The sequence below is a fragment of the Sciurus carolinensis genome, chromosome 7, assembly GCF_902686445.1.
Source record: "Sciurus carolinensis chromosome 7, mSciCar1.2, whole genome shotgun sequence".
NCBI classification, from domain to species: Eukaryota; Metazoa; Chordata; class Mammalia; order Rodentia; family Sciuridae; genus Sciurus; species Sciurus carolinensis.
This window is the reverse complement of record NC_062219.1, coordinates 3,045,809-3,061,662: the sequence shown is the minus strand read 5'-3', so window position 1 is coordinate 3,061,662 and position 15,854 is coordinate 3,045,809. Positions and strand designations below refer to the sequence as shown.

Sequence of the window (15,854 nt, the reverse complement as noted above, 5' to 3'; positions counted from 1 at the left end):
CTTCTGATATTCTGACTCCGTTTTCCTCCCAGTTCATTGGCCTAGTTAACCTCCTCAGATAACCGCTCTGTGTTCCGGTGATGTGGCCGTCTTTCTGTCCTCAGGCTCGCTGGTGTCTGTGCCGCTCCCTTATTTCTGCATGCTTGGAGTTTGCTTCCCATCTGGTTTGAGTGGCAGGTGGGCACTGGGTGTTGGTTAGAGACGTCTTCCTCGGAGGCGATTTATCGCTCCACATTTCCCTCACATCACCCCTTGAAACGCTGAGACCCTGAGAACTTCTGCCTCACTAATTTTGGTATGTTGCCTTTGCATTTTCATCCAGTCCAGTGCATTCTCTCCTGTGGGGCTTCCTGCTCGGCCCAGGGATCACCCACCATGGTGTGGTTCCGTTCCTCTGCTTGGAGAGTCCCTGTTATCCTTGTTACTGAGTTTGTCTGGCTCGATTGTGGTCAGAACACAACACATACATGAGTCGATTCTTGTAAGCTCTCTGGGGCGCACCGTCATGGGTCAGGACCCCGTCTAGCCTGGTGTTCCCCGTGGGCTCCGGAAGACCCAGGTGTCCGGCCCTCGTGGGTGGCACTCCCTGAATGTCAGCTGTGTCCTGCTGCTGGATGTCTCACTGGTGATTTCTTCTACTTGTGCTATCCACTGTTGAGAAAGTCCCCAACTGTAATGGTGGGTGTATCTATTTCTTTCAATTCTGTTCACTTTTGCTTTACTGATTTTGAAACAGGATGAATAAAAGCAGAAATTAATGAACTTGGAAACAGAAGAACGACAAGGAAATCATTGAAACAAGAACTGATTCTTCAAAAAGATCAATGAAGTCTCAGTCCCAGCGCTCAAGCACACGACCTAGGATTGCTTGTCTTATGGACGGACTCTGTTAAGGTCATCAACACCCTTCTCAGCTGCCATTTCCTTTGCTCTGAAGTCTACCTTGCTCGCTTTAGAGAGCTGCGCCTGCTTTCCTCGGAGGAACATCTGCAGGACAAATCTTCCCCATCCCTCCATGTTCAGATACCACGATGTTGGAATTCAAGTCCTGACAGGCCACGTGCAGCGGGTCATGGTTTTGGGGCATTCTGACATCCCTTTATTGCTGTCTTCAGAGCGCTCACATTTAGCGGTGACTCCTGAGGGACAGGTCTTAGGTCTGCCCCTTGCTTTGGTGTCCCTGATTCTGCTCCTTGCTCTGTCTTCCTATGCCTTCCTGATGGCTGTCCGCATGGGCTTTATGGCTGTCTTCTGGGAAGAGCAGCGTGTACCATCTGTCCGCTGGTCGCTGTCCTGCTGCCCGAGGCAGATGGATACACCGCCGTCTCCTTGTGTTGTCTACTCGCCTGTTTGAGTGAAGCAAGGAGACTTTTCTTGCCCCCAGGGAAAAGGAGACAAAGGTGACTTTAACTCCCTAACCATCCTTCCCACCCTGCTGTTGTAACTGTAAAATGATCGTCAGGAACATTCCCTGGTGTATTTAGAACCATCTCACATGGGGTTCGTTTGGATTCAACCATCGAACACAGCTGAGGAAAGTCAAGAAGCGGTCTGCCGCGATACGGGCGGGCTGTATTACTGGACCTTGTCTTCCTTACTCTCTGGTTCACGTTTTCTTTTCTCCTTCTTGTGTCTCCACAGTGGTGCCCTCGGGCCCTGCGGGCATCCTGCTCTGCCCTCTCCTCCCAGGCGCCCTCTGGCCGCCTCCCTGGCCTGCAGCTCGGGGGTCCAGGCACCACACCTGCTGACCTCCAGCCTCGCACTCTCACAATTAACGCTGCTGTTAAGAAGGCCATGCGGGGGCACTGTGTGCCTGTGTGGCCAGAGCGGCCGTAATTTTATTTCTATTGTTTTGAAAAAAATGATATAGTGTTTCTGATCTGAAAGCAATCTTTGCCTCAGAGGCTTTGTCAGTCTCTGCTCTGAGACTCCACACGCTCTCACCTGTTGAAGACCATGGTTTGGGCCTTCAGTATTTCCTCCTGGGTTAAGAAGTCAATTGGGCTGAGGGTACTACTTATTCTGAAGTCTCAGATGCTCCCCTGTCCTACACTGCAGGATCTTCTCTCACAGCTGCTCCTTGGTTTTTGCTGCCTTCTCTCTTTCTCCCTCCCTCCCTCTCCCCCCTCCCTCCCTCTCCTTCTCTCTCCCTCCCTCTCCCCCCTCCCTCCCTCTCCTTCTCTCTCCCTCCCTCTCCCCCCTCCCTTCCTCTCCTTCTCTCCCTCCCTCTCCCCCCTCCCTCCCTCTCCTTCTCTCTCCCTCCCTCTCCCCCCTCCCTCCCTCTCCTTCTCTCTCCCTCCCTCTCCCCCCTCCCTCCCTCTCCTTCTTTCTCCCACCCTCTCCCCCCTCCCTCTCCTTCTCTCTCCCTCCCTCTCCCCCCTCCCTCCCTCTCCTTCTCTCTCCCTCCCTCTCCCCCCTACCTCCCTCTCCTTCTCTCTCCCTCCCTCTCCCCCCTCCCTCCCTCTCCTTCTCTCTCCCTCCCTCTCCCCCCTCCCTCCCTCTCCTTCCCTCTCCCTCCCTCTCCCCCCTCCCTTACTCTCCTTCCCCCTCCCTCCCTCTCCTTCTCTCTCCCTCCCTCTCCCCCCTCCCTCCCTCTCCCTCTCTCTCCCTCCCTCTCTCTCCCTCTCCCTCCCTCCCTCTCCCCCCTTACTCTCCTTCTCCCTCCCTCCCTCTCCCTCTCCCTTCCTCTCCTTCTCTCTCCCTCCCTCCCTCTCCCCCCACCCCGTGTGGTGTGTGTGTGTGATTTGCTCAATTTCAAGAACAGGGGGAAGCATGTGGTGCTGAGATGTGCCGTGTCTACACTCCCCAGTACCCACAATGAAGGTCTTTTTCTGTTTTAGAAATTCGTGGATCTGTCATTAGTCTATTTTTATCCGTGAACAAAGATGAGTGAAAATGCTTATTTTGCTTAATTGGAGGTCTGGTTGGGGGTCTTCCCTAGGGTCCTGCGAGCTGGGGGTGGCATCCTACCCAGGGTCCTGGTCTGTAAAGGCCGTTCAAAGTAGGGCCCAGTCTCTTTCCTCCAGATCTCAAGTTTTTTTTTAATTTCGATGGTGGGTCTGCAGGACCCCTGAGGCCTGGCAGGGGTCCCCAGCCGGCCGCCTCTGGGCCTGGGCCTGGCCTAGCCCCAGCGCGCCGCTCCCCGCTGCCCCGCCAGAGGGCGCTGCGGAGCCAGGAGCCGCGGGGAGCGAAGGGAACCGCGGGCTTCGGGCCCTGAGGCTTCAGGTCGTCCCGCGGCTCCGCCAGAACCGCGCCTAGCCTCCCACCGCCCTTTGCGTAGCGGGCACCGACTTTCTGACGACGGTTCGTCGGGGCGTTCGGCGCTCAGACGGCCTTAACTCTGCGCCCGGGGCTTCCGCACGCACCTGCTGCCCCGCCGCAGCGCGCTCTGCGCCGCACGGGACTGAGACGCGGGGGAGACGCTCGCGCTGCGCTGCTGCCGCTCGTCCTTCCGGAGGATCTTTCAAGGTCACGACGTCCTGAATTCACACAGGACCGCGTGCGCGGGCGGATTCCTAGAGCCGGACTCCTCACGCCCCGAGGCTCCCTGCGTTTAGGGACGTCGCGGAGCCCGAGCTGGGAGTGAAGTCCGAGCTCAGCGGGCAGCGCACGCCCTGCGTTGGCTCCGTGTGCGCCCTGCGAGGCCGCTGCGCCCGGTGCTGTCCGCCGGCCACTCCCGCCGCGGTCACCAGGGCCACAGGGGAGCCACGGAACGGCAGCAATCGCTTCCCAGAGGGAAAGACTTCAGTGAGAAGAGAAGCCAAGAACCAGGCAGGATGACCCATGTGTCCCCATGCCCTGGAAAGGAAATTGCCTTTCCAAGCAGAGGCCCCGGCAGCAGAAGCCTGCCAGGTCTCCACCGCCCGCCCAGGATTCTTTCCCTCCCGAGCTCAGTCTCCCGGGCTCCTTCCCGGTGCTCCTGTTCTGCTACTTGGCTTTCCTCTCGGATCAGCGCTCTGGATCTCGGTAGCTGGGCAACGGGACTGAGCAGGGCCGGGTGGGGAAGGTTTGCCAAAGGCACTTGGGAAGGAGCCCGGCTGAGCTGGGCCTGTGAGGAAGAGGGCCCAACATCACAGGACCACAGAATGACAGTCTTCTTCGTGGTTTTGTCCTTATTTCACCTGTCTTTCTCCACTGGCACCTATGCAAACCTCTTCCTGATGTGACCAACACATTTCGTTACAGATTGAGCTACATCGTTCACATTCCTGAAATGCAGCCTCTCAGCATGCGCAGTGGTGCTTAGCGGTTTTTGCAGAGCTAGGCAACTGCGGCCAGTGGGTGTCTGAATGTCGCCATCGCCCTCAAGACACCAGTGCTCATCAGCAGCCAGCCCTGGGTCCCCACTCTGCCAGCTGGCTCTGGGTATGTCATGCGCTGGACGTATTCCCAAAATGTACATGTTACGCCCCAACCCCAGTGCTTCAAAACATAACTGTGTTTGGAGACAGGGCCTTAAAAGAAGGGAGGACGTTAAAATGAGGCCATATGGTAAGTCCCAATCTAATCTGACTGGTGTCCTTATAAGAAGAGGAAATCTAGTCACATGGGACACTGGGATGTGTGTGCACAGAGGGAAGACCAGCTGAGGACACTGTGAGGAGGCATCATCTGCAAGTCCAGGAAAAGCCCTGATGGACACCTTGACCTTGAACTTCCAGCCCCCCAGGACTGTGGGAAATAAACTGTGGTGTGAGCCTCCCCCACAATGATGTTTTGCTGGGCAGCTCAGCAGACACATGGTGATTTTCTTGTTCTGGATATAAGTACAATCATGTGATATGTGGCTCCTGCCTCTGGCCCTTCACTCAGCATGTTACCAACATCCACCCTATCCTGGCATTCAGATGTATATCAGGACTTCATTCCTTTTTATGACCAAATAATATTCCACAGCAGGGATAGACTTCACTTTGGCTGTCCACTCATCAGTGGATGGACACTTGGTTGTTTTCACTGTATGGATGTTATTGAGAATGCTCTGTGAAAACCATATGTGAGTTTTTGTGTGAATATATATCTTCAGTTATCTTGGGGATGCACTTTCATGTGGAATTTCTGGATCAGGTGGAAACTCTACATTTAATTCTCATGGTGCATTATAGTCATACATGAGCGTGGGATTCATTTTGCCATATGTACATCCACACAGTGTAATAAACTTAGCTTTCTAGGAAACTGGCAAACTGTGTCCCAAAGCAGCTGTGCCACCTTTCAACCCTTCTAGCTACACACGAGGCCCCTCTTTGCCACGTCCCCTCCCGCACTGACGCCTGTCTGCCTTTTATCATCAGCAGGTTAGCACAGGTGAAGAGCTTCTGGTTTGGTTAGAATATTCTTTTATGCTATGTGCTATGTATATATCTGTGTGTCAGTGCATGCTTGTGTGTGAGCACACTTGGGTGCATGTTTGTGTTTTCATGTGTGCACACGCATGCACGGCCTGGCACCTGTGATCGTGCATGTGCATGTGTGCATGCTTGCTCACATACATGCGTGTTCCCCTCCCACGTGGCTCTTGGTCACAAGAGACTTTGGGAGCTCACAGGTGCCTGGCAGAAGCGCCTCCTCCACTCCTCCCGTCACAGTGGGGCTGGGTTTCCTCCTGCCCACCTGCACCCTGAGTTTCTGCTATGGCTCCCGCTGCCCACCTCCCCAGGGACCTGGCTCTCTCCTCACCTGATCTCCCACCTGAAGCCTCTCTGCAGTGTTTCTCCTACCAGTGCTGAAACACGCTCCGGCTCTCCCAGGGAACAATCAGGACAAAGCCAGGCAACTGGACTCTCTCCCTCCAGGGCCCACCGACCGTGCCCCCTTCCCTCGGTGCCGAAATCCCCGCTGGCTGTTGCAGCTCCCGCCTCTGTCGTCCTTCCGCTCACCATGACCAGCTTCCCTCCCCAGCCCACGGTGCTGCTCTGGACCTGCACCCTCCGTGCTGCGAGTCACGTGTGCACTCAGCACTATCACTCACGCCCCCAGCACCTCACTGCCTCGCCGCACGTCAGGACACAGCAGTCAGAGGCTGTGGTCTCCGCGGCACCCCCATCCCACGGCCGCCTCCTTTCACACGTGTGGCCTCAGCTGGGGAATAAGCAGGACTCGCTGGGTGCTCGCAGACTCCTGCCCGGCCTGTGGTCACTCCCACGCACTGCTCCTCTCCTCAGCCCCAGAGGCCTGTGGGCTCCGCCCTGGCCTCCTCCAGGAAGCCCTCAGGTGGTCCTCTGGGTTTCCCCTCGTGGTGTGCACTGCACTAGGCATGGCCAGGTCCTCCGGCCCCTGCCCAGGTTCTGTGACAGCCGGAACCCTGAGCCACTCCAGTACTGACCGTGTGTCCAGCAAGTCACGCAGGCATCGGCGAAGCCAAGAGGGCTGGAGGACGCCTGGACTGCAGCTCGGGCCGGGAGGCCGCTGAGCAGGCAGAGCAGGAGGGAAGGTGGGGGCCAGGCTCCCAGAGGAGCACCAGGCCACGCGGGCCACGCCTGGGGTCAATACAGTGCTAGAGAAAGAGGCCGGAGGGTGAGACGCTCAGCAAACCTCGCGAGATGGTCCCATCGCCGCGCTCGGGCGGGGAGGAGTGGTGTCAGAGGACCTGCGCGCTTAGACGGGGCGGCCGCGTGGGAGGCGGTGGGCTCCTATGCGGTGCCGTCCTCAGGAGCCCCCACAGGTGCCGCAGCCGGGTCCTGCCTGAGGCCCTCGGGCCAGCCCTCTGGACGACTTCGCAATTCCCACCTCCCGCATTATTTTTGTTGTCTGGTGTTGGACAGTTTCCTTGGCTACAAAGCAGGGCAACGTGGTGCACGGGAGCTGGTCTACCAACTGCCAAGCCCCCGAGGAAGGGCTGCCGAAGGTGACGGCGAGACGGAGGCCGCCAGCCGAAAGGGCACCGGCCCTGCCGCCCCCGGCATGCGGGGCTCGGTCCAGGTTCCCCTCTGTCCCCAGGTACTGGAGACCCTCCAGCCCAGCACTTGGAGGGACAGGGAGCAGCAGCACAGAGCCTCCAGGTCAGGGAGGAGCCTCCCCACACCCCACGGGGAGGCTCGTGGAGGCTCCGGTTCAGCCGGCCATCACCGCCCAAGGCAGGAAGAAACATGAGGACCCTGGGTGGGGAAATCAGGTGCCCAAAGCTAGCCAGGCAGGACAATCGGAGCAGCTGGGCTGAGCGGGCTGCAGGCTGCTCAGGAAGAGACCGCGGGGCTGGGCCCAGGGGCTGCGTCCATTCCTTGGATACCACCCGCAGCTACTGTGTTGTCTTCTGGGAGCAGGACTAGAGAGAAGCCCTGCGGCCAACGCGCTGTGCATCACTGCGCGATGTGTGTTCGCTTTCACTCGGAGAGGCGAGACTGCTCGTGGCCTCCACTCAGCGTGGCTCTGACCATTGTCTTCGCCTCGTCACTCAGGTCCCAGGACTAGACCAAACCTAGGAATCCTCCCAGCCTGTGAGACCACAGCAGACGACATCCAGATCCTGGTGGCCAGCAGATGAGCCGAGTCCAGAGCCCCACAGAGCACTTAGCCAAGCCTGGCCTCTGCCCGCTCCCACGGCCGACCCACAGGCATGTCACCGCCAGGCGCATCACAGGAAGCTGAGCACACTTGGTCATGAGGACGCCTCGCTGTTAAAAAGCATCAACCCTGGCTGGGGTGTGGCTCAGTGGCAAGGCGCCTGCCTTGTGTGCGTGAGGCTGGGAGGGTCCCCACAGCACACTGAGGGGACCTTTCAAGAGTGCTCGTGCTTTCCTCCCACAGGATTCCAAATCAGACCTGTTCCTCAGAATCAGGGTCAGCACCCGACAGCGCACCTCCGGGGACTCGGGGTGGGAGCTGCTCAGGTCGTCACCTGCTGCTCCACCCGAGGGGCACTGGCTGCGCTGGCTGCGAGCCCGAACCTGAAGTGGCAGGGTTGGTCGGGAAGAGGTGACACTGCGGAGGTCTGGGGGGAGAGCGAGGGGGAGAGCGAGGTCTGGACATGTCACGGCTGAGCTGCAGGAGGGCTCGCTCCGTGGCCTGCCGGGTCTGAGCGAGGACTTGGCCTCCTGCATCCTGGGTCAGGACCGGACCCACCTCGGGTAGGATGGCGAGATGCCGCGTCTGGTTCCAGGCCTGTCGCCCCGAGGCGAGGCTGCCCCAGAGCGTGGGCGAGGTGCCAACCGCTGTTCGCTGATTTCTATGGTGTAAACGCTCTCGCACTGGGATTCCGGATCCCTCAGGGTCTCCCCATTCCCACGTGACTCTATCCTGGACGAATCACGTGGATCGCTTGTTTAAAAGACAAGTCCAACCTCACATCCCAGGGCCTCAACTTGGGCAGCTCTGCAGTGGCTCAGGACTCTCCTCTTTAACAAAGCCACGTGGTCTGAGGCATGAGGTGGGAGGCGGTCCTTTGAGAAGCCCTGAAGAAGCTTTTTATTTTTGGTGACATCACCAGGGCTGGAGGCTGGGGAGTTGCTACTGGTATCTAGTGGATAGAAGCATCCAGAACAGGGAGGCCACCCAGCCTCAACTGCCAGTTGTGAGGCGATGGAGAGGCCCAGCCTCTCCTCAGTGTGACGGGCAAACTGCTGCCTGCCTCAGCCCTTCCTGATGTCCCAGTGCTGTGCCCCAGGAGAAGGCACTCAGCCACCCGGCCCTGTGCCCTGCAGCACCCCACCAGGTCTGCAGGCGCTGTCCCTCGTGGCAGGAAGGTCTCTCTCCCTTTGTCTACCTGGTAAACTTGTCTCTGTCCCCTCCTGACCTGCAGAGCCCCCATCCCAAAGGCGCCAGCTGCACTTCCCCCCTGCTGCCCACCCAGGGGGCAGGACCCTCCCCCAGCAAACAAGGCCTTCCAAGTCCTCGGTCCTTGGCCACTTTCACCCTGGCCTGGGACCTACACTTGGCCCATCACAAGCTTCTGCTCGGAACATGGTTGCTGGGAAGTGACTCCTGGCTGGCTCGGCCACAACAGTGAGGATCCGGCAGCCCAGCTGCCCCCGGCACAGTGGCCAGGTGACCTAGTGCCTCTGTGCGACTGGCCACACCTGGTCCCGTGGCTCCTGCCCTCCAGACTGCTCACAATGCCACGAGCTGATTAACAGTCTTCCACTGAGCTGTTTTTACCACCGTCTTGGTTCCGGTTGTTAGTTAATCGGTCCTGTGTGCGGCCAAGGAGTCACACTGGCATGGCTCCTAGTCTTAGTGCGCTCGGCACTGGAGAGAACCCTCGCTGTGCAGTGAAGAAGCAAAGCAACGCGCACCCGCCGGCACACAGACCCGGGCAGAGCTGAAGGTTCAGGCAGAACACAGGACGGGCCTGCTTTCAGGTGCCTCGCGTCACGCCTGGGGGAACGAGTTCACAGAAACACCCCCTGCCTCGGACCCAGCACGCCGTGTGGAGGAAAGAGGACGCACCAGACGCTGGACTCTCCCTAAGCCCAGGAAATAGGCTCCCAAAGGAGAAAAGAAGACACTGAGGCTGGAGCCCCCGGTGCAGGGGTGCTGGGGCTCAATCACACTCTGGGAGTCAAGCGACCAGCCCACACCTGTGCGAGCAAAGACCCCTGCGCGTGACCCACAGAGAGCAAGTGAGCGTGCACTGTTTAAAACTGATAATTTAATAAAAGGGGCTCAATGACAGAAATAAAAAGAAGCCTGCAGGAGGTCAGCATGGGGGCCGGCCAGCGGCGTGGTCTGAGGGTGCTGCCGTGGCGGGCTCCGGCTGGGCAGTGCTCAGAGAACAGAACGCCCCCTCGCGGCTCTGGGCTGAGGCCCAAGACCAAGGCCAGCTCTTAGAGTCTGGTGAGGGCCTCCTTGCTGGGCCTGGCGTGGTGGAGGGCAGAGCAGGCAAGGGAGAGGAGCCCAACACCCATGAAGGCTCTTACCAGGGCCTGGGCCTTTCACAGAGGAGGAGCCCCGGCAGCTCCTGCAGGCCACCCCTCGTGCGTCCCTGGGCAACACGAGGACTTTAGGGAGACACCTTCAAACCATAGCACCGGCCAATCTGGGTAGTTCTCTAGGCCTCCTAACCATGACTAGAAGGCACGGCCCGCCCAGAGCAGACACCCCTCAGGCCCCGAGCCTCCTTCAGAACCCCGCCAGGCAGCAGAGTTTGCCAGAAGTAACTGCAGAAATCGGCAGCGAGGATTTTGGAATTTTCATAGCAAACTGAACAGAGAACCTGTGTCTGTCACATTTAACCATAGAAAAAGTTGGTTGGCATTTTGTAGGGATTTTTCTATTTCACTGAAATTAAAAATATGCTAAAAAAATAACACTACCTGATCCTTCACAAATAGTTTGGAAAGAAAAACATATGAAATAATTGATTAGACTGGGGATTCAGCTCAGGGGTAGAGCATTTGCCTAGCAAGGCCATGGGTTCAACCTCCAGCACCACAAAAATACCTCCTAAGTTAATTAACTAAACTGTTTGTGGACCCACGTGTGGCAAATGGGCCAGCCCGGCGTCTCACGTCTAGCGGGCTCTCTGGGGAAGGCAGCTGCGGGGCCGGGCTTGAGCCCCATGTGGTGGTGCATTCTTCATTTCTGACATTCTTACTCCTCCCTGGGCCAGTCCACCAGGAAGGTTGAGCCAAAGCCACAGACGATGGCCTGGGGACCTTCTTTCAGGGAGGCGGAGGAGCTGCCCTCCTGAACTGTGCTGGTGGCCGCCCCAAATCTGCTACTGACAAGCATCCACTGCCTTTGCCTGTTGAGAATGTGGCTGGAAGATGGCTTCATTTTTTTTAAATAATCAACTAATTGTCTGGTTCGATTCCTAGGCCTCCAGATCAAGGGGCACCAGCTGCAGCCATGAGTAGAGGTCACCTTGGGGCCCTAGACACTGAGCCCGAAGGGATCTTTGGGGGGGAAGTTTATTGTGCATGTGGAAAGAAGAGGAGCAAATATTTGTGACAAACATTTGTTCAGACCGTTTGCTGTCCACCCCACCAGCCCTGCCCCACAGCCCTGCCCCTGCCACCTGCAGCCTGCATGGGAGCCCTGCGACCAGAACCACCAAGAGCACCTTTTCCCCAGGTCTCCCCTGCCTGAGGGTGTCCACGAGCGGCGCCCGCACCTGCATCCCAGCCTGCAAAGGACATGGGGGAGAGCAAGACCCTGGGAGTGGGGCTGCTTGTTGCCAGAGCAACGCTGAACCACGGACGGAGGTGCGGCTCTCGTGCTGGTGGCTGCCGTCTGCACTGTGAATTCACACTGAACGTCACCAACTCCAGGACTGCACACCAGGTGGCTAATCAGCTGAGAGTGTGAAGGAGGGAGCGGGAGGGGAGAGGGGGCGCGGGGAGGGCAGAGAGCACAGAGGGAAAAAGCAACCCACGCCCGCTGGGGGGAGGGGAGCGTGGCACAACCTGGCAGCATGAGCTGACACCTGGGCTGGGCGGTGGACAGCAGGTGGGAGGTCACAGGCAGGCACGGGCAGGCACGGGCGTGCTTGGGGTTGTGAGGGAAAGGCCGTAAGCTGAGAAAAGCTCAGGAGGGTGGGGAGGATTGCAGACGTGGGGCAGGTGTGGGCAAGACCACAGACTTGTACGCCATGAGAGGCATGTGCTGGCACGCCCAGGTTCCAGCCAGCAAGCAGGGCCACGTGGCCTAGTGGGTGGCTCAGCACGGCTGGGGAAGGCCAGCCTCCCTCCACGGCCCCCCAACACACTCACAGGTGGAAGGGTAGGGGCAGAGGCAACCCAAGGCTGTTCCCACTCGGTTGGTGACAGGATCCTGGGGTGTTCCTGGGGGTAGGGCTGCATGTACAGGGTGGGGACCCGATCCCCAGAGATGAGGGGTCTGCGTGCCCTGACCACAACCCCGTCAGATGGAAGAAGGGTCGTCCCACTGTCAAACAACCCAGGACACATCATTAACAGCCACAGTAGTCTATGGTGTGGTCCTCAGTGTGCTAGATCTGGCAGTGGGTGAGTGGCCAGCGGGAGAGAGACACCTTCCAGCAACAGGAACCAGAGGACAGCAGCCTGGGGAAGGAGGAAGGAGGAAGGAGAGGGAGGGACCGTCACCAAGGCCAGGAGGGGCGTTGGGGATGAGCCCCCAGGGCACTGTGAGCAGAGCACAGTTCCCATCGGAACTGGATTTCCAAAGCCCTGGTCATTGAGGGGAACCCATGGCCCATTAGACATGAGTCACATGCCGACTTCCAGAGTCCCCAGGTGAACGAGGCTGGCGGGCTGGGGCGGGAGGGCCGTCATTCTGCCATAGTGGCTTCCTGCCTCCAGCCTCAGACTGCAGGACTCGAAGATGCCAGCAGTCATGCCTAATGAACAAATGTCTGTTGTAATGTGCCCACTACAGCTGGAGCCAGACCGAGTGAGGGAGGTCCCCAGGGGTCTGGGATCTCACTCCTGCGGAGCAGCGCTCACTCTAGGGCACTGAGGGGCCCCTGAAGGCAACAGTGAGACTCACATTTTGAGATGGAAAGTCCCCTCCTGCAATGGCACCATGCGCTGGGGCTCGGGATCCCTGAAAGCCGTGGAGAGAGGACCTTGGTTGCCTAGCCACTCCACCTCAGCAGGTGAGGGTGGCACCTGAAGACAGCTGCCAGGGGCTGCGGCTGCCGCTGGCCAGGAGCACCTGGGTGGGGGGTGGACCAGGGTTGTTGACCTGGCCACAACCACCTGCGAGTTGATGAAAAGTGCTTAAGTCCAGGCACGTCCCTGGTCCTCCTGTCTGAGGCAGGCCCTGCTGGAGCCTCCCCAGAACACTCTCCCAGGGGCCTGGTGGGCACAGCTGAGGCCCCTGGCACACGGATGGGGTGGAGAAGGGGAGACAAGAACTCTGGGCGGGGCTGCTAGGAGCAGTGAATGTGAAGGAGAGTCTGGGGGTGAAGATGCCACCTAGGACTCCCATCTGGGCCTCACAGAGGCCCCCAACATGGCTCTCCAGCAGCCAATCAGCCCTGTGACTCCACAGCACCCTGGCCTGGTTCTCTCCCTGACCTTGGCCTCCCAGGGGCAAAACCATGCCTCTGTCTCCTCCAGCCAAGCATGAATTCCTGGAGGACAAGGACACGTCTACGCAGCTCGGATCCCCAGTCCCCAGCTCAGCGTCTGGTGCACGTGGGCTCCTATGGTAGCTGGGTGTCCCTGCTCTGGTGGAGAACGCAGAGAAGTGCACGGCATGGACTCCTAATGGCCAGGGCCTCATAGTGTAAGAGCACATCGTACTGTGGGTGGGACAGGAGCCGGGGTGAGGGAAGGTCTCCCCAGGGTGGGACAGGAGCCGGGCTGAGGAAAGGCCTCCCCAGGGTGGGACAGGAGCCGGGGTGAGGGAAGGCCTCCCCAGGGTGGGACAGGAGCCGGGGTGAGGGAAGGCCTCCCCAGAGGTGGCATTCAAAGCAACAAGAGGATCAAGGGGTTTGCACAGCCGTTCTTGAACGGGACCCTGCAGGACGTAGGTGGGCGAGGGAGAAGGGAAGGGCTTCTCTGGTGGGAAGAACACGCATGTGCCCAGCAAGGAAGGACAGGATGGAGGGAGACCAGGCCCCCAGCAGGCGGGCTCACACGGAGGAGCCAGAAGGACAGAGGGCATTGAAGCAGAGGCAGAGGCGAGGTGCGGAACGTCATTCCCTGGGGACAAGGGGCCTGCCACCACGCAGCCTTCACAGTAGTGCGCCAGGAGGGTCTTCTCTTTCATACCCACCCAGCACAGGACAGCAGGTGACTTGAGGCGGGAGTCTGGGGGCTTCTCCAGGGGACCAGGCAGCATGGAGCTCTTGGGCCCCAGACTGCAGAGACTAGAATAGCTTCCCACAGGCGAGACCTTCCACTCCACGTGACCAGCGCCCCCTGCCCCCCGCAGGCTGCGAGGAAGGTTTGGGGCAGAGGAAGAGGCCATCTGACCTAGGGACGGGCGACCTTGACCCCAGTGCTCAAGAGCCACCCACATCCTTCCTGTAGGGCAGCAAGCCCAGGACAGAGTGGGAACAGGACAGCAGCTGGAAGGAGCACCAGAGCTGAGGACTCGAGGCACTGGGCTCAGGCTCTCCCCAGATGATGGAGCCGGCCACCTGCGTGCACTGCTCTGCTCGCGATGCCTGGGCCACCAGAGCCACACCTCCTGGCCACGGTTACTTCCGGGACTCACGGTGGCAAGCGGAATTTAAAGTCCCCTGTCCTCCTGCCTTGACGCGGAGTCTCATGCCCTCGCCCCCCTTTCCTCCTCTTACTTCCCTGCAAGCTCTGCGGGCCCCTCACAGCGTATCACCTGGAAGGGGAGGGTCCTGGCCGAGCCTTAAAGGCACACTGGATTTCTCTGTTTTGCTGGGACATTCGTGGGTGCCGTGGAACTAAGTGCAGTGTTTTTACCCATTACTGTGAAAGTTGCAATTGCATTAAAGAATGATATTTTATCTCTGAGCTGGAGCAGGAAATCACCAGGCATATCAAGGGGCTTCATGTAACTCACATGCCATGTCCTACGGCCAAGCCTCTGTGACCTGGGGGCTGGGGTCTGTCCTCCAGATATCGGATTTACCCTGGATTTCCACAGGCTTTTCTCCACTTCAAATCTGACCTTAATTAAAGAGCTGTGGCAAGAACACAGTTGCCAGTAAGAGCGGTGGGGGAAAGGTGGGCCCGTCAGGTTCTGTGATTCGGGCGTCGTTACCTCTCCTCCTTGCCCGTAGCCCAGCGATTACCTGTTCATGAGCGCTGCGTGGTGGGTGGTGCCCAGAAGGACCTGCAGGCTTCCTGTGAAGGCGAAGGCCAGCCGCCATCCAAGGGAGCCACCTCCAGCTGCCGGAAGCAGAGGGCGAAGTCAGGACCAGCCTTAGGAAGAACACCCGCTCCCAGCTGAGACTGGGAGCCTCCACCCCATGCCTCCTAAAAGGGAAGCTGCCCTCCCATGGCCTTCCCCTCCCAGTCCACAGTGGACAGGCAGAGTGGGAATGGAGGCAGCAAGGGACCCCTCCTCTAAGTCCCCCAGTGGAGATGGGCCTGTAGCTGTGAGCAGAATCAAGTCAGTTGGCCAAAAGTCAGAAGCCACACTGCCAAGAGGTCCCTGGGCTAGAGCGGAAGGAGTGGTGTGTCCCCCTCCAAGCCCAAGCCAGCCCAGCTACCTGGCTCCACTGGTTCCGGCTGGTGTGCTCCCACCGCACCCCACGGGCTCCCTGGGGAGGTTGCAGCCACGCTGAGGCACAGAGCAGCTTCCTCGGGTCTACTCACTGGGAACTTAAACTTCTCTGGAGCTTTCTGTCCCTGCCCCTCAGACCCCACACGTGGAACCCTCCCTGGGTCTGCATCCCAAGTCTCTCTGTAAACCCTAGTGAGGAAATAAGGTAGGCCCGACTGAAACTGCCTGGGGGTGTGTTTAAAGAGCTTGTGTGGAGGCTCCATGGGCAGGGGAGTGGCCGGAAAGCTTTAGAAGGCCTCCCGCTGAGAGTCACCTGGGAGCCAGGCGCCACACCCAGGCCACCCCAGCGATCTGCCTCCCTGGGCGCGGGTCTTTGCCACCTGACCAGGGTCAGCCAGGGCTGAGGACAGGGCGTCCACTCCTGACACAACAGGTGTTACAACTGGGAGAGGGTAAAACTGTCATTTTAATGGAAAAAAAGAAAACACACAAAAGACCTTCGCGTGACCCTGAGAGTATCTCATTTACCTTGAATGTGTTCGGGATGACCGCGGGCTCCAGCAATCCGCTCTCTTGCTGAATGTTTTTCTGCAAAGCCGACAACCCCTGAGCCAGGCATGCACTCCGCCTGCTTTCCCCAGGGCTGGGCGGCCTGGCTCGCACTCGCCCCTTAATTCCCTGAGCGCGGGGACCCTTCCTGCTCCCACGCAGGGGGCGGGCCGGGGGCCTGGGCGGGCTCTGCCTCTGTGGCAGCCTCTGCGTCCACCGGCGTCCACCCGCTA

At 59.1% G+C, this 15,854-nt stretch overlaps 1 protein-coding gene across 2 annotated transcripts in view; it reads right to left on the bottom strand.

Annotated features, from left to right (window-relative positions):
- The window catches only part of LOC124989039 (uncharacterized), a 59,140-nt gene extending 55,180 nt beyond the window's left edge, over positions 1 to 3,960 (bottom strand). For both annotated transcript variants that reach the window (XM_047558949.1, XM_047558953.1), the window contains exon 1: positions 3,366 to 3,960. The gene's annotated coding sequence lies outside the window, so the exon portion shown is untranslated. The remainder of the gene's footprint in view (positions 1 to 3,365) is intronic.
- Between the last annotated feature and the right edge of the window lie 11,894 nt (positions 3,961 to 15,854).